Below are 23,401 nucleotides of genomic sequence, written 5' to 3' on the forward strand. Positions count from 1 at the left end.
TTCTTTTAAACTTGTCATGTATAAGATTGAAAAGGTGTTTTAAATGTATTTCTTACAGATTAACTATTTTAAAACGTAAACTCTTTATCGTAAAAACCATTTCGCAATTACATCATCATGCCTCGTTTCAGACTTATATTACATTCTATAAGAATAAATAATCTTTGCGATATCTGGATATTTCATTTTTCAAGTTACAAATGTTACATATATAGCGTGAACGGACTAGCTCAGGTTATGGAATATAATACAAGTTAAAGCATAGCAAAATTTCCTTCTAGGGCACATCTATATATATATATATATATATATATATATATATATATATAATGATCATCTTGTAAAATTTTGGTTGCAATTTCTGTTTTAAATATTTGTCATCAGTGTGTTGAACCCCAGGATCGGACACAAGGACAAGACCTTTCTATCTTATTGACATTAAGTATCCGCACGTTTAAGCGCTTGTTACATTTTGTACCAAGGGTGCGTTTATTTTTGTACCAAAATACAAAAAAAAAAAAAAAAAAAAATAAATGAAAATAAAATAGAATTTTCAAAAAGAACTATGTTGTTTTCTACTACCTAAATATGTCAAGTCCGCTATTTCCAAAGTATTTACGCTAACATGCATGTAAGTTGTTAAATCCTACAACGAAGTAAATCCGTTACCACTTTGAGTTGAGTAAAAACGCCGATTAAGAGTAAATACGACAATTAAGAAACACTGGCCGGTCAGTCAATGGCCACGTGTAGTTTACCATTCGATGCGTGAATTTGTTGTGCATAATTAGAGGGTCGCAATGAGGTTTGTTTCCACATATTGATCGTGTATTCGGAGGACACGACGTATGTTAACCTTTGTGACAAATAAGAGGTTTGGCATGTTTAAAAAAGCCACTTTTCCATCCTCGGGTTTAGTAATATTTAATCCGCGGAGCCCGTTCAGTCAGATAGTCGCCTCACTTAGGAAAGTATAATTCTAACGTTAGAGGTTATTTCTAAGGTAACGGAGTTTGATTGGCCAGCCTATAATTACTACAGCTTTCTAGATCATTTGATCAGTCAAGTGTGACTTACCAATTCAAAGTGTTCCCTCTCAAGAGAAGGAACAATAACAATTTCTATGGCTTCCTTGCCGTTCAAAATCTTTCTTCCAAGGCTGGATTGTTTTCTAGTATAGTTTCATTTTGGAGTAAGCACTTGTGACCAAGCACTATTTGATAAACACAGCTTCTGTGACGAATGAGGCGTCATTCAATAAAATTATTTGCGTTTTTATCTTCCATATTTGATACACACGGTACTGATAATTATAAAGTGTATGCTCATTATACATACACTGACTATTTCTGAATCAGTACATAATGTTTATGTTCATAATATTGTGTTTGTATTAAATGTGTGATTTCCATAAAATGAAGAAAGGTATTGTTTCATTCTAAAATATTATCCCCTGAGCCAGTTACAGCCAGAAATGATTCGATGAAGCATACAGAAAAGGATTGCAAAATAATTCTTTTAGTTACAAAAGTGACCAGGCTTTGTAGCAAATAATAGTGATAGATTCAAAACTTGAAATTCAGAGCTCGAATTAATCTCAAAACAAAATGCAACACTTGATTTAAGCAAAAAAGAAAAACAAACAGTAGCCTATCTCTTTTAATTTGGAAATGAAAATAGTCTGTTTTTCTTGTAGAATTCAAATGTGCTAATACGCTTCTTTATTAGAATATACATTACGTACCCTATGTTTAAAAAAAAAAAAAAAACGACCAAGGATACTGGTCCAATTATTGTTAATATAATAAGAATTATGCAAGTCTGTGTAGAATTTAGTTTGATAGCCGATCATGCCGATATTACAAAATGTGAACAATCACCTGGTTGTATATATCACCACTTTTCAAGTTCTAACATGATTAGCGTTCTTAGACTGGACAGATATAAACAAAAACATTTCTGAAAATGTTAAAACCAAATAAACAGTGTGGCTAAAACTGTCCATTTATATGTTTCAGTATGTCCGCCAAATCAATACCAAAGTGTTACAAAATGTACAATTCCTTAAAATTCAAATATAATTGCTAAACTTAGGATACACTGTCACGGATGGAAATTCTTTCAGATAGTAACAAAAAAAAACATTTTTGTTGTTGTTATTTCAACAATAGTTTTCACCTAGGTGATTATGAAGACACTAAGTATAGATCAATTTGGTATGATTTGTATCGTAACATACGAATGCAGACCCACTGCATATGAAATTTAAACCACTCTCTCAGTCCATTTTTTGTTTGGTAACACTGACACGATTCATGTCATATGAGGATTTTTCATGCTTTAGATGGTGGAGAAAGACCCAAGACTCCGGACATTAATTAGGCATGGATTGCACCACTAACCTTCCGTAAGACAGGTAGATGTCTCCCTAGCATGAAGAATTCAACACCAGTACGACAATTTGAAGTCAATTAATAAAGTCAGTATTAAATTACTTCTACTTAATCAACTGTATGATATTTATAATAAAGACTTTACTGTCTTCTAGTATTCAATTTTGACTTAAAGCTCAAAAGATGATACAAAGACATTTTATATACCCGAATGTAAATGCTGCCTTACTTTATGATCACGGCTTATTTCAAAAAAAAGAAATAGATTAGACTAATCTTATTATTAAACTTATCTTCTATGTTAAGAAAAAAAATCGCTGGAAACTGCCAGTTTTAAACTAGAACTGGATACTCTTCTAGAAACAAGTAAACGCAACAACCTGTTCAATATTACAGCACATAGCGCCACTTGATTCAAAACTAAATGCCTGTTAACTAAATTTGAATCCGCTAACCCGGACTATGTGAATTCAACTACAGTCCTTCCCATATCCAGCAGTTCAAATATAACGCCTTTGTTTGATGAATTAGCATGATAAATAGTAAATATTTGAAAATATCAGCATTTGATTTGCTAAATCATGTAATTGTAATGTGGTCGTCCAAGGCTGTCGAGGGAACGTTAATGCGAGTTAAATTGCTTTGATGAAACCGAAATTATACGGGTGATTTCATTAAAACACATTACAAACACTTATAATATTTAATGTGAGTGACCCAGTTGCATACTATGTGTACAGTTACATTTTATTTACTGACAGGTCGTTTTGGAAAAATATATTTGAACTTTTAAATTCATTTTTGGCATCTGATAGAGAAAACTATATTGAATTTATGTTAAATAAAAACAAAACATGTCCAAATAAATGTCAATTCACTCCTTAGTGTATCCTTAAGCAGAATTCAAATTACACACGAATTAATTGAACTGAACTTTACCATATTTGTCATCTGCATTGGTCAGCCTTTTGGACCCTTCTTTTGTTAGAAACTATGACCAAGCCTAAACCCAACAATGGAACAATTTAAGAAATGCAATATACGATGTAGCTATTTCGTTGGGAAGAAAACCGGATCCAGGACAGTATGACTGGTTTGACCACAACATCAAGAAGCTCACCCCTCTGATTGATGCCAAACGCTCTGCCTTACAAGCCCACAAGGACAAGCCATCCAAGGCGACTATCGGCTTTCTAAGATCTGCCTGTAATTCTGTCCAGAAAGAAGTCCGGACTAATGATAACGGCAACTGGTCTGACCTCTGCAACACAATTAGGCGATCCACAGACACTGGAAACATTAAGGGCATGCAAGACGGCGTCAAAAGCCAATTGGACCAAACAACAGCCACCGACAAGGCGAAACAACTTGACAGATAGGTGGAATTCTACTCTGAGGTGTATTCCAGAGAAAACGTTGTTCAAGAATCACCCATTAATGCTATAAACCAACTACCCATGATGTCAGAGCTTGACAATGAATCTTCAGCGGAAGAACTTGCCAAAACTATTGAACGGGTGCCATCAGAAAGGCTCCAGATAAGGATTGTATCCCATCTGAAGTCATTAGGACTGGAAAGCCTATTAGAACCACTGCTTCGACTCCTAGTTCAGTGTTGGAGAGAAGCTGCAGTTCTTCAAGATGAGAGACGCTAACATCGTAACTCTGTGCAAGAATAAGGGTGACCGCAGCGACTGCAACAACTATCGCGGCTAAGCACTGTCGAAATACTGTTCGTTTGCATTACCCAAACCAGACTACAACAACTGACCGAGATAATGTATCCATAGTATCAATGTGGTTTTTGTACCAAGAGGTCTACTGTAGACATGATGTTCTCCCTTCTCTAATTCCAGGAGAAAATACGAGCAAAAAAGCAACTCTTGTACATCGTTTGAATTGACCTAACAAGGGCGTTCGACCTTGTGAGTAGAGATGATCTCTTCAAAATGCTATCGAAGATAGGTTTCCTCCCAAGTTACTCAGCAGAGTGAGATCCTTCCATGACGCAATGATGGGCACTGTCTAGTTTGAGGTAGACATATCAGCCGAATATGGAGTAAAATGTGGAGTCAAACAAGGTTCATTCTTCTGGAATCTTTTTTTGCCCGTCTCTTCAAACACGCTTTTAATACATCCACAGTTTTAACGACCGACCGTCTTTTCAAACTATCTAGATATAAAGCCACGACAAAGATCAGAAAGATCCTCATCAGAAATATGCTTTTTTTGCAGACGACGCTGCAGTAGCTTCACACCAACACAAAGCGCTACAAAGGCTAATGAACAGGTTCTCAGAAGCATGAGATCTTTTTGGACTCACCATCAATTAAAAGAAACCCAAAGTTTGAGTCAAGGCACAACAGATATTCCCAGAATCTCCATCAACCAAGAGGGCTGGAATTAGTCCACCAATTCCAGTATCTAGGCTCTACCACCTCCAACACACTTTCACTTTCAACAAAAGAATATGCAAAGCATCCATAACCCTCTCAAAGCTCACCAAAAACCTACTCTATGGCAGTGAATCCTGGACAACGCATGCAGCACAAGAAAGAAAACTCCAGGTGTTTATTGTCTGCGCAGAGTACTAGGCATCACATGGAAAGACAAGGTAACCAGCAATGATGTCCTTAAAAGAGAAGAACTTCCTACTATATACAACATCCTCCGCCATCGCCGCCTACGTTGGCTTGGTCACGTTCAAAGAATGAATAATGGGCGCATACCAAATGACCTAATGTACGGGGAACTTGCCACAGAAGCGTTTAACATTTTTTTTTTCATCATGTATTATCTGATTGTATTTACAGCAGGTACATGTAAATTTTGATACAGTACTTACATGAACATATATATGCTGTGTATTTGGTTTGCTATTAATAACTGGAGGAAATTAAATAAGTAATTTAAAGCATACATGTTATACAGGTCTCTCTGCATCAGCTATACCTTTTACTTTTTAAAAGGAATGGTACAAGAGGTATTCAAATATGTATATAGGAGAAATACAAGCTATATTACTTCCTTTAACCCTGAAACACCGAGTATTTATCAATTTTCTTGTTGCACTGGCCGCAATTGCCGACCTTCTCTTTCCTTCACTTGACTGTAAGATACGTGTGAGGAACTCTAAAGTAATATAGAATGTGATTTTTCTAAGTGTAAAGAGACTACATTAAACCTAATTATAATTGAACCTAATTACAATTATATGGCATAATACATTCTTACGAATTTTGACGTGACCCTTTAGATTTCGTCTAAATCTCAACTAGGCGTGAACATTTAATAAATGCGTAAGTATTAAAAATTCAAATATGTTCCCTTGAACGAATCTGTTGTATTTTATCACTCCATTAATACGATTTTTAACATAGGGCAAGTCGTTATTTTACCGCATGTTGTAGGTTGGTACCGACAGCCGCCGTAAGTAGACTTTTTGTTACATCAGAAATTTATAACTTAATACGGTATGCAGCGCTGGATTAGTTAATTAATCAGAATGAATAAAAGGAGAAAAGAGAAAACGAAACTTAAAACCAGTCAATGATAGTGTTTAAAGTACACATGGATGCTACTTGTGTATTATGTTCTGGTCTTAAACACACTAATATCAGCCTCATGCTGCTCATATTCGTTTTAATTCAGTGCAAATTTGTTACCAAATTTAGTAACATCTGCAATAATTGACACCCAATACAGAACAATAATATCTAAACTGATATGTTTAAATAATTACACTGATCGAATGATTATTCATTTTTCATTTTTTACTATATAGTCCAAAAAATATTTCCTTGTTTCGTTAAACTCAGATTAAGTAACATTTATTTAAGGACTTGAATTATACACAATAAACCAGAATTCTTTGAAAAACCTGTTTTAATTATTTGAAACTGATTCACAAAAACATATTGTATAATACTTTGTTATCAATAACAAGATATTAATAAAGTCCCTTACACAAGTTTGGATGGTTTATGGCCGCATCTTTCTGACAATAATTGTTTTAGCCTGAATTTTGTCACACGCTGTGACACAGGCCAAGAAAATGTAATGAAAATTCTAACAACAGAGGACCAAAATTGCCGACACCCTCAAGTAAACTTAAAATTAGCTATGTTTCTGCCATGCACTAAATCAGTACAATAAATTAGCAAGACTATAATAATATTTCTGCCGTGCAAAATTAAACCTTCACAATGAAGGATAATACTTTAATTATAGCAAAAATTCGGTTGTGTACAATACACATGTCACCGTTTAATAACTGTTACATAATCATTCTTCCGCGCCCAATACGCGTAAAGTACTCGGACAACAATTTAGCAATATTTTTGCCATACAATATGGCACAGACAATAGCAAAACACAATGTATCTGTCATGCATAATATCCGGACAATAATTCATCAATATTTCGGCCATACAATATGGCACATACAATAGCAAAACACAATGCATAATATCCGGACAATAATTTAGCAATATTTGGGCCATACAATATGGCGCAGACAATAGCAAAACACAATGTATCTGTCTTGCATAATACTCGGACAATAATTTAGCAACATTTCGGTCGACAAAAACCAATTTCGTGCCAACACTATAGAATTATTCGGCAGTGACAAGCACCCAGCAATTAATCAGGCAATAGCAATTGGCCGGTGCATAATAGCAAAAATTTTAATGGCAATAGCTATATTTAGCACTGTGATGTCCTATCCATGTAAAAATTATAATGCCAAAGAGACACCTAGGAGATACCAAGTATAGCAACAACTTGTGGGCAAAACCCAGTGCTCACAGAAAAAACTAAATTTTGAAATGTAATCGAGCAAGTTCACCAGATCATTGGACATTCCGCCGAAGCGGACCAACAAGCCAGTAAATAATTGCTCAATTATACATCTAACCAAAAATAATGCATTTAATACTGTTTTTCCTTATACCTTACAAAAATGATCCCCGGCTGCCAGAATTTTCCGCCACAATAAATTTATTACAACTTCATCATTCACAAAATAAATTTATCCCCCAAAATTCAAAGCCGCGAAACTAGTTTGTTTTTTAAAGCGTCTAAAAAATATTCAAGTCTCACCAGAGATAAATGCACCCCATCTTCACGATAAAATCCGGGGGTATCAGTGTCAATGTCTATGGACAACATGTCGCCCTTGGGCAAAGCAAGGACTTTTTGGCGGCCAAACCTGTTAATACGCCGTCAATTGCCCTCTGCCATTTTATAAATTTGACTAGTACCCCAATTTAACCTTGGCAAGATGTCACACCAAATGATAACACACTCCGGAAAAGTTGATGCCACATAATTCAAACATTTGGATATTAAATTGAAAATACGACACAGAGAAAACTTGCTCACATCATTGCCACCCAAATGAATCATAAAAATACTAGGGGGCTTTTGAAAGGCTATCTTTAGCTGAAGGCTGTGAATGAACGAAGACCAAGACATTCCCCTTATACCATACCAGCCCACCTTTTTATCAAGTTTCAGATCTGGTTTGCCTGTCTTCACGGCCTGGACACCGGCCCAATGTACAATTGAATCACCGCACAACCAGATATCTGCAGAAGAAGATTTTTCGAAACATGAAAGCATTTGCCTTACACCTATTTTGATCTATAAACGTATGTAACGCCTATAGGCTCCAGAGTGCCAACGACCTAGCTTCATAATTGCATCTGTAGGGAGACCCATTGTTGCTAATTGAGTTGCTCTACCAATTCGAAAACTATGTGATCGAATTTTTTCACTGGCAAAACTCGAAGAACACAAACACTTAGATAATACACCAGAAAATTGACATCTGATAACTGGTTTCATATTGGCATGTATGAATAACGGACCAATATTTTTCGGTCTTACCACAATATAATCATTAAGTGCACATACAGGACACAACTTATCATTATTTTCACATTTAATCCTAATTGTTGTTGGCAAGTTAGAATGATTTGTTTTTGACATTTTCAGCACTGTAGTTAGTTGTGTGTTATCACTTTGGAATGTAACATCTTGATACTGCACAGGTCTATTAAGCTCCAACTGATTTGTCACAACTAATTCACTCACCCTGAACAGACCAAAATATGGTAGTACAAACACAGCCTTGAACAACTTGGACTCGAAAACATCATAACAAATTACTGGTAACAAGGAACAGATTTCGGTTAAAATTTTTAAAGTGACAGGGGCTCTAAGGTCCCTTCTTTTCCTAGACCTACGACAACCTTCCAACAGTTTCCTAATGATAAATACCTTGCCAAAATCTGACCCTTCATTCAACTTATTATAATAAGTTATACCTGCTACATACGTTGATATTGTATTTGGAGAGAGCCCTTTTTCGAAACAGAATGAAATGAACAATATTACTTGATTCTGAGTTATTGGCCATTGTAACTTTAATTTGTATATACGACAAAAGTCTTGAAATGTGACTAATGCTGTTCTATATGTACCCAATGTGTTAGCTGATAAACTGGCATTCAAAAGTTGCTTTGCTCTGGATTGAAGACATTCCACAGATGGGTTGGGACCGGACATGGTTCGAGTTCTGCTTCTGGAGCTAAGTCCCTGAACCTGTTGAGCTGTAAGCGACATAATGCATCACAAATGAGATTTTTCAAACCTTCAACATGTTGAGCTCTAATCAAAGTATTGTTATCCAAACATGCCAGAGTCAATAACCTTAAAATACACATAACATTATCTGACTTCGATGTCATTGTATTAATAATATGAACTACAGCCATGTTATCGCAGTTGAACTTAATCTTTTTGTTTTGAAACTGACGACCCCAAATGTGCTAAGACACCAATATTGGGAACAACTCCAGTGCCGTTATGTCTTAAGTTATGCCAGCACTATGCCAGTCAGCAGGCCAAAGTGCATATGACCACTGTCCCTGAAAATAAATACCAAATCCCAGGTTGGGACCACCAGCGCTATCGGTATACAAATTCATATCAACATTTGACAACCAATACCTGTCATGAAAAACAGAAATTCCATTGAAAGCTTTGAAAAATTTTAACCACATAGCAAGGTCGAATCTTACACCCTTACTAATGCGCAGATGATGATGTGGCATTGTTAGGCCGCAGATAGAATTAATAAGCCTTCTACAAAAAGGTCTGCCAACTGCTATAGCCCTACAACAAAAATTTAAAGAGCCAATCAAAGATTGCATTTCTCTCAGTGTAGTTTTCGCTTCCCCAATTAGATCTTCTATTTTCTTAACGACTTCTTCCACTTAACTTTGAGGAATACGCACCGCCATCTGCACTGTATCAATTTCTAAACCCAGAAATATAATGACCTCACAAGGACCTTCTGTTTTTTCTTGCGCTAATGGAACACACAGAGAATTAGCACAATCAAGAAAGATTTGCATGACAATCTTACATGATGCATATGACTTATCACCTCCCAAAAAATCATCTAAATAATGAATAAGTTTTCCAGACTTCTTTTTACTTTTAACGCAGAACTCTAAAAATGTTGAAAAATTTTCAAAAAGACTACACCTGATAGAGCAGCCGAATGGCAAGCATTTGTCAACATAGTATTTGCCATCATACTTGAAGTCAAGCAATTCAATATCGTCAATATTTATTGGCAACAACCTAAATGCATTTTTTATATCTAACTTAAACAATTTACAACTTGGACCCAAGTCCTGTACCATAAAAACCGTCTCGTCAAAGCTGGTATACTGAACAGAGCATAAGCCTGGGTCAATAAAATCATTAAGAGATTCAAAGGGGTACGTAGGATTTTGGCCAATTTTGGCCCCCACCGAAATGATGAATAAATATGTGCCGTTTTTTACCAAAATGCATGTATTTTCCAAAAATAAACATTAAAATCTGCAAGGACAATTGTTTATGGAAAATCTAATGTTCACCTTATGTGCTGTAGAAAGCATTAGCGTATCTTGGGTATACTTAAATAAATTGGAAAAAACAAAATAATAAATGATTACTGTTACAAATGTTCATTTAAATGATTATATATCAATGTAAACACATCAGGCTATTCAAACATACATAAACCGGTAACAGAATTGTCATAGAAACGGTTATAACTAAGGGAAATAACTCTTTGGACTCCTGAAACTAAAAATTTCTTAAAAAATCAATATTATTTTGTTTTAGTTTTGTTAACGTTTCAAAGTATGATTTAAAATCATGTACAGAGGTAGAATTCTTGGCCTGGTATATTTATGAGTATAAAACGTGTACTTTTACTGTTGGTTGTCATGGCAACAGGGCAAAAAATTAGCATTTTTTAACTTTTTGCATGTTATAGCTTAAATTTTTTGATGTTTGTACATTTAATGGACTTATCACTGTTACAACAGACATTTCATAATACTCCTGTAAAGAAAGCAGAAAAGAGCCTTTCAGTTGCCATGGCAACGAGGCTAAAATTTAGCATTTTTTAACTTTTTGCATGTTATGACTCCAGTATTTTGATGTTTGGATATTTAATGAACTTATCACGTTTACAATTGACAATTCATAATGCTCATGTAAAGAAAGCAGAAAGAGCCTTTCAGTTGCCATGGTAACAGGTCATTTGGTAATCTGTTCAATAATGTTTCCTTAGGATAAGTAAGTTTTCATTATTTGTTGTCACAACTTTCAAAATTATAAAGATAAATCAGTAACTGTAATGAAATGGGGTTAATTAACTCACTCTGTTTTGCATGCGAAAAAAAGTATAAAAATATTTCATTGCCATGGCAACAAAAGTGAAAATGTATGTTTCAAAGGTTAGAGTACTTTTACTGGAGAAAAATAAGTAGAGACTGCACAGTTTCGAAGAGGGCCAATTTAAGAGCTGGTCTTATAGCAATGGCAACAGAAACTAGATGTGTGTCCATAGGACACAGGTGCCCCCTCCTGTCACTGTAACATGGTTTAATGACTGGGTTAAACAATTTTTAAGATGTTTGCAACACAAACTTTTAAGAAACCTTATGTGTATTTTTCACTTAGTTGGCCATAACTCTGGCCTAGCTGAGTAAAATCCTAAAGAGAACATTTCATAGGCTATAAAACAATCCTCTAATGTTTTATGATTCTAGGTCAAGTACATTTTAACATACATGTTTCACAAACGTTTGTTTTTTAGTAAGTCTGGACAAGAAGTCTGGTCTTGTGTAGTGAAATAATGACTGTAGGTAAAACATTTTCGGAGGTACGCGCGACAAAACATTAAAATGACAATTTTTTCCTAGGTCAGGGGCCATAACTCCTACATGACTGAATGAATCCGGACGCGAAACCCCAGGTGCATAATTGCACATGTGACCAACATTCCTATAAACTTTGGTGACTCTAGGTCAAATACTTTGGAAGCTACGCGAGACGCAACATTAAATGACCATTTTTTAACTAAGTCAGGGGCCATAACTCCTACATGACTGAATGAATCCGGACGCGAAAGCCCAGGTGCATAACTGCACATACTGACCAACATTCCTGTAAAGTTTTGTGACTCTACGTCAAATACTTTTGGAGCTATGCGCGACACAACATTAAAATGACCAATTTTTTACTATGTCAGGGGCCATAACTCCTACACTACCGAATGAATCCGGACGCGAAACCCCAGGTGCACAACTACACATGCTGACCAACATTCCTGTAAAGTTTTGTGACTCTACGTCAAATACTTTTAGAGCTAGACGCGACACAACATTCTCGGAGGGACGGACAGACAAGAGCAAATCTATATGCCCCCACCACTCATGGGGGCGGGGGCACAAAAACGACAAAATTATGTCTACCATGATGGCCTGTCAGTGGTTACTGGGCATGTAACTTGCATTTATTTTCAGTATGGTTTGAATTTGAACTTTGACCTATTTGCCAAACACTATAGTGGTCATCTACTGAACATAGGCATTCATGCTATAATGCTGGATGATCATAATAAGTGAAAGTGTTCTCGAGCTTATATAACCTGAATCACTCTTTATCTAATTGACAGTGACCTTTAACTTTGATCTACTGACCCAAAATTATTCATCTGTTATGATTTAAAGCCTGATGACCATGGGCAAAATTATCATTCAGCTTTCCATAATAAAATATTTCAGTCTTAGGGTCACTGTGATATTGACATTTCACCTACCAGCCCCTTAAAGAAAGAGATCATCTACTAAACTACAATAAATTTTGACAATCATATTAAGCTAAAGCATTCTGCTATTATTTATCAGTTTCTCCCTATTTTGTGTATAATAATAAATTCCATTTGTTGCCTTCCCTTTCCAGTTATTGAAGGCCAAATATGAGATATGACCAAATGCTAACTATTACTTTAGAAAATGAATGCAATGCATTTTCAGTTGTTTACACAACTGACATTAGAATTCATATAATTGTGATACTTGGCGATTTTATTATGAAGTTAAAGAAAGGAAATATGGAGCTAGTTCCAGTCATAATTATGCAGCTTACTAGAAGACTCTAGACTGTATATATCAGCTTTTTTTTCTCATAACAAATCACCATTCAAAAATATATATTTATCATATAGCTACATCATACCTAATCAATATTATTGCAGTAAGTATTTATTGATTTATATTTGTATGGCCATACTATATTAATTGTTAGATTATCATCCACTCCCACTATATTTATGCCTCCCCTTACTATTTTTAGTTTCCAAGATCATCTATGGAATATTTCTATAAAGAATGTTATAAATTATCAACTTTCAGTTATTATTGCTTATAATCAAATCCATTTGACAAAAATAACTATTATAATTATGTCAGTTTTTCTCTTTAAATCCTCATTAAAGCAAAAATAAAATATCTGAAATAAAAAATGAATTAAAAAAAACTTCCTTTCCCTTGTGAAGAAAAATTACCCTAGCAATTAATTTATGATGACCCCAGATACAGGTAAGGAAAACTATACAATGTTATGGATAGTATGCTATTCCATGAACTTGTGAAAAATTAACTTTTCATCAGTTTTGAGGCATTTATAATAACTTTTTGACCGATGATGGCCACTGAATGTATCATTTTCATTTTTCAAAAAGCAAGATATTTACACAGGAACAAAATTTATTACCATTTAACCTGACATATATTATATAACTACAAGCATTTTATATAAAATAATGATGTAGGAATGTGATAAATTAAACAGTTTGATAAATAATTAGTATTCATAAGTTATTAAAAACACTTGATTATCAAGAATTTAGAATTAGCATCCACACTGTAACTTAGATTGAAATGTAACACTGGTAGTCTCTTTCAACATTGTAACTATTACCCCCAAGTAAATGTTACAAATATGGATATTGCACTTTAACATAAACATTAGTCATTTCTCAGTAAATGTGTATTGTGCAATTATTCATTCCAAGTATGTAATTTCTGATGCTCCAGCATGCACCTCCAAATTCATTGTCTGTGGCTGTTTTCAACCTAGATAGTATACCTAGAATGAAAGAAGTAAAAAATATCTTTCTGTGTAAACAAAATGTGTAAACATGTTGAAATGTAGATGCAAATTACTAGAAAAAGTGTCATGACTAATTGAAATGAAATATTCAATCATAAGGTTAAAAGAAAGAGAAATCAAACATTCAAAATACTTACAAGTCCATAGAACAAGAGGGCCAAGATGGCCCTAGGTCGCTCACCTAAGAAACACACCATAACAGTGTAAAACATGTTTGACCTAGTGATTTCATGGAAACAAATATTCTGACCAATTTTCATTAAGATTGGACCAAAAAATTGGTCTCTTGTGATAAAACAAGCATTTTCTTAGATATGACCTAGTTTTTGACCTAGATGACCCATGTTCAAACTCGACCTAGATTTTATCAAGGCAATCATTCTGACCAAAATTCATGAAGATCAATTGAAAAATACAGCCTCTATCACATACACAAGTTTTTTCTTTGATTTGACCAAGTGGCCTAGTTTTTGACCTCAGATGACCCATATTCAAATTCGACCTAGATTTCATTATGGCAATCATCCTGACCAAATTTCATAAAAATCAATTGAAAAAAAAACAGTCTCTATCTCATACACAAGATTTTTCTTTAATTTGACCTAGTGACCTAGTTTTTGACCTCAGATAACTATATTCAAACTCGACCTAGATTTCATCAAGGCAATTATTCTGACCAAATTTTATGAAGATCAATTGAAAAATACAGCCTCTATTGCATACACAAGGTTTTTCTTCGATTTGACCTAGTGATCTAGTTCTTGACCCCAGATGACCCATTTTCGAACTCGGCCTAGATTTTATCAAGGTAATTATTCTGGCTAAATTTCATGAAGATCAGTTGAAAAATACAGCCTCTATTGCATACACAAGGTTTTTCTTTGATTTGACCTAGTAACCTAGTTTTTGACCCCAGATGACCCATTTTTGAACTTGGTCTAAATTTCATCAAGGTTATCATTCCGACTAAAATTCATGAAGATCAATTGAAAAATACAGCCTCTATCGCATACACAAGGTTTTTCCTTGATTTGACCTAGTGACCTAGTTTTTGACCCCAGATAACCCATTTTCGAATTCGGCCTAGATTTCATCAAGGTAATCATTCTGACTAAAATTCATGAAGATCAATTGAAAAATACAGCCTCTATCGCATACACAAGGGTTTTCTTTGATTTGACCTAGTGACCTAGTTTTTGACCCCAGATGACCCATTTTTGAACTCGGCCTAGATTTCATCAAGGCAATCATTCTGACCAAAATTCATGAAGATCAATTGAAAAATACAGCCTCTATCGCATACACAAGGTTTTTCTTTGATTTGACCTAGTGACCTAGTTTTTGACCCGAGATGACCCATTTTCGAACTCGGTCTAGATTTCATCAAGGTTATCATTCTGACCAATAGTCATGAAGAATAATTGAAAAATACAGCCTCTATCGCATACACAAGGTTTTTCTTTGATTTGACCTAGTGACCTAGTTTTTGACCCGAGATGACCCATTTTCGAACTCGGACTAGATTTTATCAAGGCAATCATTCTGACCAATATTCATGAAGATAATTGAAAAATACAGCCTCTATCGCATACACAAGGTTTTTCATTGATTTGACCTAGTGACCTAGTTTTTGACCCGAGATGACCCATTTTCGAACTCAGCCTAGATTTCATCAAGGTTATCATTCTGACCAATATTCATGAAGATTAATTAAAAAATACAGCCTCTATCGCATACACAAGGTTTTTCTTTGATTTAACCTAGTGACCTAGTTTTTGATCCGAGATGACCCATTTTCGAACTCGGCCTAGATTTCATCAAGGTTATCATTCTGACCAATATTCATGAAGATTAATTGAAAAATACAGCCTCTATCGCATACACAAGCTAAATGTTGACAGACGACAGACGACGGACGACGGACATCGAGCGATCAGAAAAACTCACCTGAGCATTGCTCAGGTGAGCTAAAAACAGCTTAGTCTTTCAACATTTTGGGAAGCTGTATACTCTGGTCTGTAATGTAATATAAAGCAACTTGATAAATTTTTAATATATCCTTTTGAAATGAAGTTCCTGAAATATTGAATTTTGTTATGACATATATTGAAATCTGTCTGCTTTTGTCATAGCTGATAGAAAATTGATTCTGAATCCTGTGCAGAAAAAATATATACAATCATGAACTATCTTCTCATCTTTATAAAAATAAAAATGCAAGGAACAATCTGTGTGTAAATCAGGGCATAATTAGTGTTTTGAAGTTTTATTTATCAGATCTTCCTTAGGTAATTCAATTCCTCAGGTTTTGTAATTTTATGAAAGGCATGTTCTAAATTACCTTCTTATCATACTGGTTGTTTTGGGGCATTCAATGCTTCAAGGCACACAGAAATACTCCCTAAAATAAAAAAAGTCAAATAATATTTTATGACATAACCAATATGCATAATTTAATTACAGAGGATATATTCATAATGTTTCTCATATTTTAAATAAGAAAATATTTCATCTTCAGGTCTCTAACAAAATATTGAATATCTTAGATGAAAATATTCTTAGAAGCTTTATGAATATGACCTCAGGTCTATAGATATAAAGCCACAAAACTGATCTAAAAGCAACTTTCTTGAATTAAAAGGTAATGTTCTGGCAGGTACATGTGTATGACTGGCATTCCACAGCAGCTGATCTTTCATTATGTCATGAGAACAAGTAAGTCACACACCACAACTATATTTTGGGTCTCAGTTGATCTGGTCTTACTCTTGCATAAATATGACAAACATTTTCTTTTGACTCTAGAAAATATAGGTCACAGAAATTTCAAAAAGAGCATGTGATACACTGCAATCCTGGATATATACAGAATATAGAATAGTTATTTTAAAGTGTTTATACTTTCAGTAGAAACAAAGTAGATAGATGGTAAGAACTGTGGATATTAACTTGGGAGGCCTATAATTATCATAAGAAAAAGTGTGTAAGGAAAATTTTACAATTATCAAAAAGACATACCTTTTGGCCACTGACCAGTTGAAGGTAACTAAATAATCATCTCAATATTCATACTTTTATATCTGAAATATGATACAAAACAAACACTGATTAGTGCAAGACATCATAATATGTCAATAATAATGATAATAAGAAACTACATTACTAGCCTTTATAATTTCAGTCATATTCTGTTGACCTTGAAGCATTCTTTTATATCTCAAGGATTAATTGTCTAATTTGTGAAGGACACCAGAAAAATATTCCATATTTTAATCAATGAACAATGTCTCATTGCTTGTATTTGTCAAATTACTGCTTCATTAATTTCATATACAGTACATGTATTCAATGAGTACACACCATTCATCAGGTTGAATCAAATAAATAATGCAAAATGTATCACTTTCACTGTGTCAGTAGCTTATTTGTCTTCCTACTGTGAGTGTCACAGATACCATTAACAGTCTGCACCGTTGTGCCACTTGTTTTAATTCTGCTCCATTTCCATTGAAATAGAATTGAATGAATACTTCCCTAAAGTGTTATTTAACACAACAAAATAGCATTTTATCTATTTACCTTAAAAATTCAACGTAGAAGGGTAAAATGTTGTAATAATTCCTAGATAAACAATCTACTTTCGTTTTCACATGCACATGTTGACAGCGGCGCCACCTATAATATTGCCTGGCAACGAGCACCTGGCTTCAAGGGAGGCCACTCTTATACGTGAGAAAGGCCAGACAAATAATATCATTTTTTCCAAAATTCATTTATTAGCAACCCTTGCTTCAGTTTCTGGTTAGGAAAATATTAAAATGAATTAACAAATGAAATAGCTGTTATAAATTGTTACTTGAAGCAAGGGTTGCGAATAAGCGAATTTTGAGTCTGAAATGGCCGAATTCAGCAATTTTAACGCAAAATGCATGTACCGGTCCGTATTTTAAATTCATTTTACATCAATACTGAGAATGTGTTATTATTAAAAACGACACAGTTCGGTAGTTTAAAGTTTATTTTAGTGAAAACTGTCGATTTTCAACACTGTCATCGATATTATTATTTTTCAAAAATTGGGGGCCATCTGCCTATATAAATCCTACGTAGGCCTTTAGGATAGGACAGATGATGTATAAGCCTAAACTCATCAGGCGTTTTCTTAGGCACCAGACCTATAGGAGAAACTTGTAAATTTGAAAGCGGTCTGTCAGTGAAAGGGACCGCAACTCTATCAGCTGTAATTTCTTTTTCAATTTTCTTTTGAACAACAGACGGATTATCATATACTGAACTTAAATTTTTTGATTCTCTTGCTGCACGTGGACCTGAATAATGTATGTTAAAGCCACGAGTAAAGCCATTTAGAAGTATGACTGCATCTTCAGATCGATAGTTTAAGAGTTCATCACGTAAAACTGAAATGTCAATTGAGGACTTAGCTATTTTCTGTAAATCAAGATTACTTATTGGATTGTCCTCTGAAGGATCCTCTTCTAAAGGATCCCCTGTTTGACCTATTGTACTGCATATATTGGTTGCGAAAAGATCCTTGATTCGAACCTAGTGTTTGTGTATTTGCAAAGGCAGCAGTCTGTGCATTTTTATAAACACGGCAATAAGAAGCACCATGGCGACTACTCCCACATGTTCTACATAAATGACTATAACGGCAGGACCTACGGAAACATGAACCTGCATTGAAATAATTGCAAAGCAATTGTCCAGACACGTTATTATTTGACATGTGTTGCCTCTCTAAAGTACAACGCCACCACAAATCTTGATTTATGTGAGACCAATTGATCTTGGTCGTAGCCTGACGCATCCTAAACTGTTCATCATAAATACGCCAAGCCAGACTGCCATATTTAGCAGCTGCTTCCCTAATATTGAACATATAATGCAATAGACCAGCAGTTTCATCAGCATGGGCTGTTAAGTAGATGGACATAAAATCAAAAATGTATCAGTCCATTTATCTATAGAGGGAATAACTTCTTTGTTTGCCTTTGGCCTAGACTCAAGTTTGCCCCCTTCAGCTAAATGTAATGAGGCACCAGTACAAATTTCATGCAGCTCAACATTACCCTTTAACAGCAAAGCAATATTGATATAATCACCCTTGCAAATTTGTTGCTTCAACGAACACGGCACGTGGGCCGATATATCATCATCACTACATCGTGCGCTAGGCAAATTTTGAACATTAACCTGCTGCTGCTGTTTATCAGCTACACCACACCCTTCACTTTCATTTAATAAATTTGACGCCCGAATTATTTCGTCAAAATCAGTGACAGACTGTTGGCTTCGGGAAGCCACATTGACATTTTCAGCAACAACGTTACCTGTATTTTCTTCAGATTCCGGCGCATCTTGCAGCTCAATACATTGCCTCTTAGCAGTTGTAGGGTTTGTTGCTTTCCTACGAACGCCTCTCCCACGGCCAGGCATTGTAACTTTATCGGATGAAATTAGATAAACTAATTATAATTTCGTGTCTATTACACCAGCTGATCGAAACATGTGAACTGCCCGAATGACTCCGAATAATGTTGAGACGTCACTGACAAAAATGTGCGGTTAAAACCGAAAGATTCCAAATAGACATCGATTATACTTTGTTACTTCCCTTGATCTAAGGCTAATTTGCTTACGAATGACGTAAGCGTCTATTATTGTTGTCAACGTGACAAAAAAAATAATTCTTGCCTAAATAAACGCGAGTTATTTCTATTCAGAAAATAATCGGTAGTATTTTACACGGTGCTTTATAAATATCAAGCTGAAGCTTCCGTAGTTTAAAACAGATTGAAATGGATAAATTATATAAGGTTTGGTGTTATCATTATAAATTCTGTCTTACAGTTTAAGTATAAAGATATTAATGAATTTCTTTAAACACCGAAAGTTAGTTAACTGGACTTGATTTCATTCAAATCGGATAAACAGTTGAATAATTTAAAACATATAAATCTAATTTAGAACACAAGTTTTTCAATATTTATCTTTAAAAATGTAATCAAATGGATTACGTAGTTCTATCAAACAGAATAAATTAGTTCGACATTTAATAAATTTTAAACATGTTGTTGTAGTAAAAGACTCTAATCTTAACGCTTTTCATGTTGGCACTCTTGTCCTCTCTTTCTCTCGTACTCTCTCTTATAAAAAATAAGAAATACTTTAACTTTAAACAATATGTACATAAATGTATATTCTATCAAGTCAGTTTTATTATGTAGCAAACTGGTTAATTTTCTTTTAAATAATAGTTTACGTTTTTAATTGGATATTGCAACTGACTGCTTAAATATATGACTCACCTGTCAATGCATGTTACTAATAAGCCTGAAAAGGAACAAAAGTGTATTCAATACGCGATAACAATTTCAAAATGAAAGAAAATAATCAAAACTTTTAACCGCAAACTTTTATAGTAAGAAGAAATTTGCTCTTCCTTGTTTAACATATCAAAAACTTGCTATGAGAAAGCGAAGTATTACTTAATTCTAGATATTTACCTGATACAAAGTTTATACTACGTATCGGTAGAGTCATAATTTTATAATCAAAACAGAATTTAGATGTATTTGGTAAAACTTTTGAAGTTCAAAGGTACAGAAGAATTCTCAAGTATCGACTTTCTGAAAATTCGTGACGTGAAATTAGAGAAAACTGCTATTTGAAGGCTATTTTATATCAGGAGGTATTCAGACGTACTGTTCTTGGGACGTTGTTCGTGTAACTTGCGTATACTGGGAATCCAAGACCAGTTCGATTATACGACCAAATAGAACCGAAAAACTGTTGAAAAACGGCGTTAAACCCAAACAAATAGGCATTATTGTCTACGTACCATAGCACCCACAATTCATTTTTGAAAAGAACCAAACAATTGGACAAAAATGTGTTGTGGAAGGACAAAAATATCGAATTGTATCGGTCTTTTAGCAACAAACGGTTTCTGGAAGGAGTATTGGATGACGCCTTATCACCAGAAGAGAGGATACGCCAAACGCAGCAGGACTATGACAGGGTGGTAGAAGAAATGGAGAGAATTGATAAAAGCTTTGAGCAATATGACGTGATTCTTGCATACCAGACGAGGATTTCCGGTATTTTTACCGGTGCTGTAAAAATCCATCTGTAAGATGACTCTCGTGCTGTAAATGACGTATTACGAACTACATATATGTAGAAGATTTATGTAGTAATTTATATTTTATTTAAAAAAACGGAATAAAAATTCAATACCTTGCCGGTCCCTATTGGTTCCTGATAGTATATTTCTCGATTCAAATCACGTTATTTTATCAAAAACCCATAACGTTACGCTGCAACTGATAAAACAAAACCGGAACTAAACACTGTTCATTGTTTTGAAACGTCATGACGTCTTTCCTGTTTACGGGCGTTGGTTTCCCGCGCTTTGTTTAAATACACTGCTATAAGAAATAGTTATAAGAGAAAGCCGTTAGATTGATTTTATTTTTATCATTATTTCTTGAAATCGGTATGCAAGAAAAAGATTCTGTCACTGGTTGTAGGTGCAGATGGAAATATCCGGCTCTCGGGTAACTGTTTAGGCGGTAACTCGGCATGGAGCCTCGTTACCGCCTCAACAGTTACCCTCGAGGCCGGATATTCCCATCTGCATCTACAACCAGTGAAAGAATCTTATAGTATCCTTCAAATATGTATTATATTGAAAATTCTTAAACCAACACAGTTTTGTCAAGACATGTTTCACTTTAATAATCTTCTTCCGTTGACAATAACATACACAATGATACATGAAATACGGAAATGACGTCGACGCGCCAAATGGACTTCGAAGTTTAGACGCCACAAATGGCTGATAAAAGTGCATCACGAAATAATACGTCTATGTGTGTTAAATACTAGACATTATTATACTATTTTTCAATGTAATAGTTGTAGACGTTATAATTGAGATAATACACATAAACTCATCTTTAATTAACTGGATCAAATGATACACAAATTTCCACAAAGACTCGGCCAGTAAATAACATTCAAAGAAGTGGAAATAACAGTTAATTATTGAACTTTGTGCCTGGGGCTGGTAAGTTTTTTTAAGTGTCTTCAGTGTTAACAGTCGATGAAATTTTGTTAACATATCAAAAACTTGCTATCAGAAAGCAAGGTATTACTTAATTCTAGATATTTAGAGGATACAGAGGATCAAACGGGGGAAAGAAACGGTATTATATTTATCTAATAGAAAACTTACCGATAATGACTTTATTCTCTTATACCCCAGTCACACATACGGCGCGGATAGCTACGTCTAGCCACGGATAGAAACGTAGTAATCCGTTTCGATCCGTACCTGAGTCGTACCTTAAAGTAGTAATCCGTATCAATTCGTACCAATCCGTACGGCTCAGGTACGGATCGATACGGATAACTACGTTTCTATCCGTAGCTGGACGTAGCTATCCGCGCCGTATGTGTGACTGGGGTATTAGGAAAAGGATTAAAATTTTGTCCTAAACCAAAGTCACATGATAAAATCAAACTTGCAGAAGAAACGTTTAATTATACAAGAAGACTCAGACTTAAAGAATATTTCTATGATAAGTGTGACAGTAGTTCTAATAACAATGATGAATCCACCGAATTTAAAAAAAAATGCCATTCTTCAATAAAAGAAAATCTACATTTATTCCCCCTAACGGCCGTGATATTTATCTAGATTTTTATATAGAAGCTGTGACACAAGAAATTCTTAAAGCTAGTCCCAAAAGCGTAACTACAGTAACATCTCTAAAGATAAAATGAACTCATTACGTTCACTCAGCGAAGATGACTCTATCGTGATTAAAAAAGCAGACAATTCTAATATGATTGTTATAATGAATAAAGCTGACTATATTCTGGAAGTTGAACGTCAATTAAACGACGAAAATTATTACACTAAACTAGACCATAACCCGGCAGAAGAAATTATTATAAACTGAATATTCAGAATTGTATAAGTAAGATCAGTGAATCAAACAGTGTCATAAGTGAGGAATTTGACACATTTCCAGAAAACATACGAACACCACAGTTTTATGTTTTACCAAAAATACCTAAAGACTACAATGAAAAACTACCCATCGGATACCCAGGTAGACCAATAGTTTCCGCATGCAACAGTTACACAGATAATGTTTCAAAATATGTTGATTTTATACTGCAACCACATATGAAATCCCTACCTTCTTATGTTATATTATAAAGAAACTTCTGACTTTTTGCGAAAATTGAAATTTGTGCCAAAATGGTCGAAAAAATCATTGCTTTTAACTTTGGATGTCACTTCACTGTATACAAATATACCACATGTTGATGGAAGAGACGCGTGTCGACACTACCTAGATAAAGAAAATAATAATAGTAAACTATCGACGGATGAAATATGTAGCCTCATTAAATTAACACTCGAGAACGATCATTTTTAATTT

The 23,401-nt window shown here is 34.6% G+C and overlaps 1 long non-coding RNA gene across 1 annotated transcript; it reads right to left on the reverse strand.

Moving 5' to 3' along the window:
• Positions 1-13,498: 13,498 nt before the first annotated feature.
• On the reverse strand, positions 13,499-17,755 carry LOC123555074 (uncharacterized). Its single transcript, XR_008368305.1, has 4 exons — positions 17,502-17,755; positions 16,941-17,002; positions 16,264-16,323; positions 13,499-15,938 (listed from the first exon to the last, which is right to left on the reverse strand). It is a non-coding gene; the product is annotated as an uncharacterized LOC123555074 (long non-coding RNA).
• Positions 17,756-23,401: the final 5,646 nt, after the last annotated feature.

This window comes from Mercenaria mercenaria, chromosome 18 (genome assembly GCF_021730395.1).
Source record: "Mercenaria mercenaria strain notata chromosome 18, MADL_Memer_1, whole genome shotgun sequence".
NCBI classification, from domain to species: domain Eukaryota; kingdom Metazoa; phylum Mollusca; class Bivalvia; order Venerida; family Veneridae; genus Mercenaria; species Mercenaria mercenaria.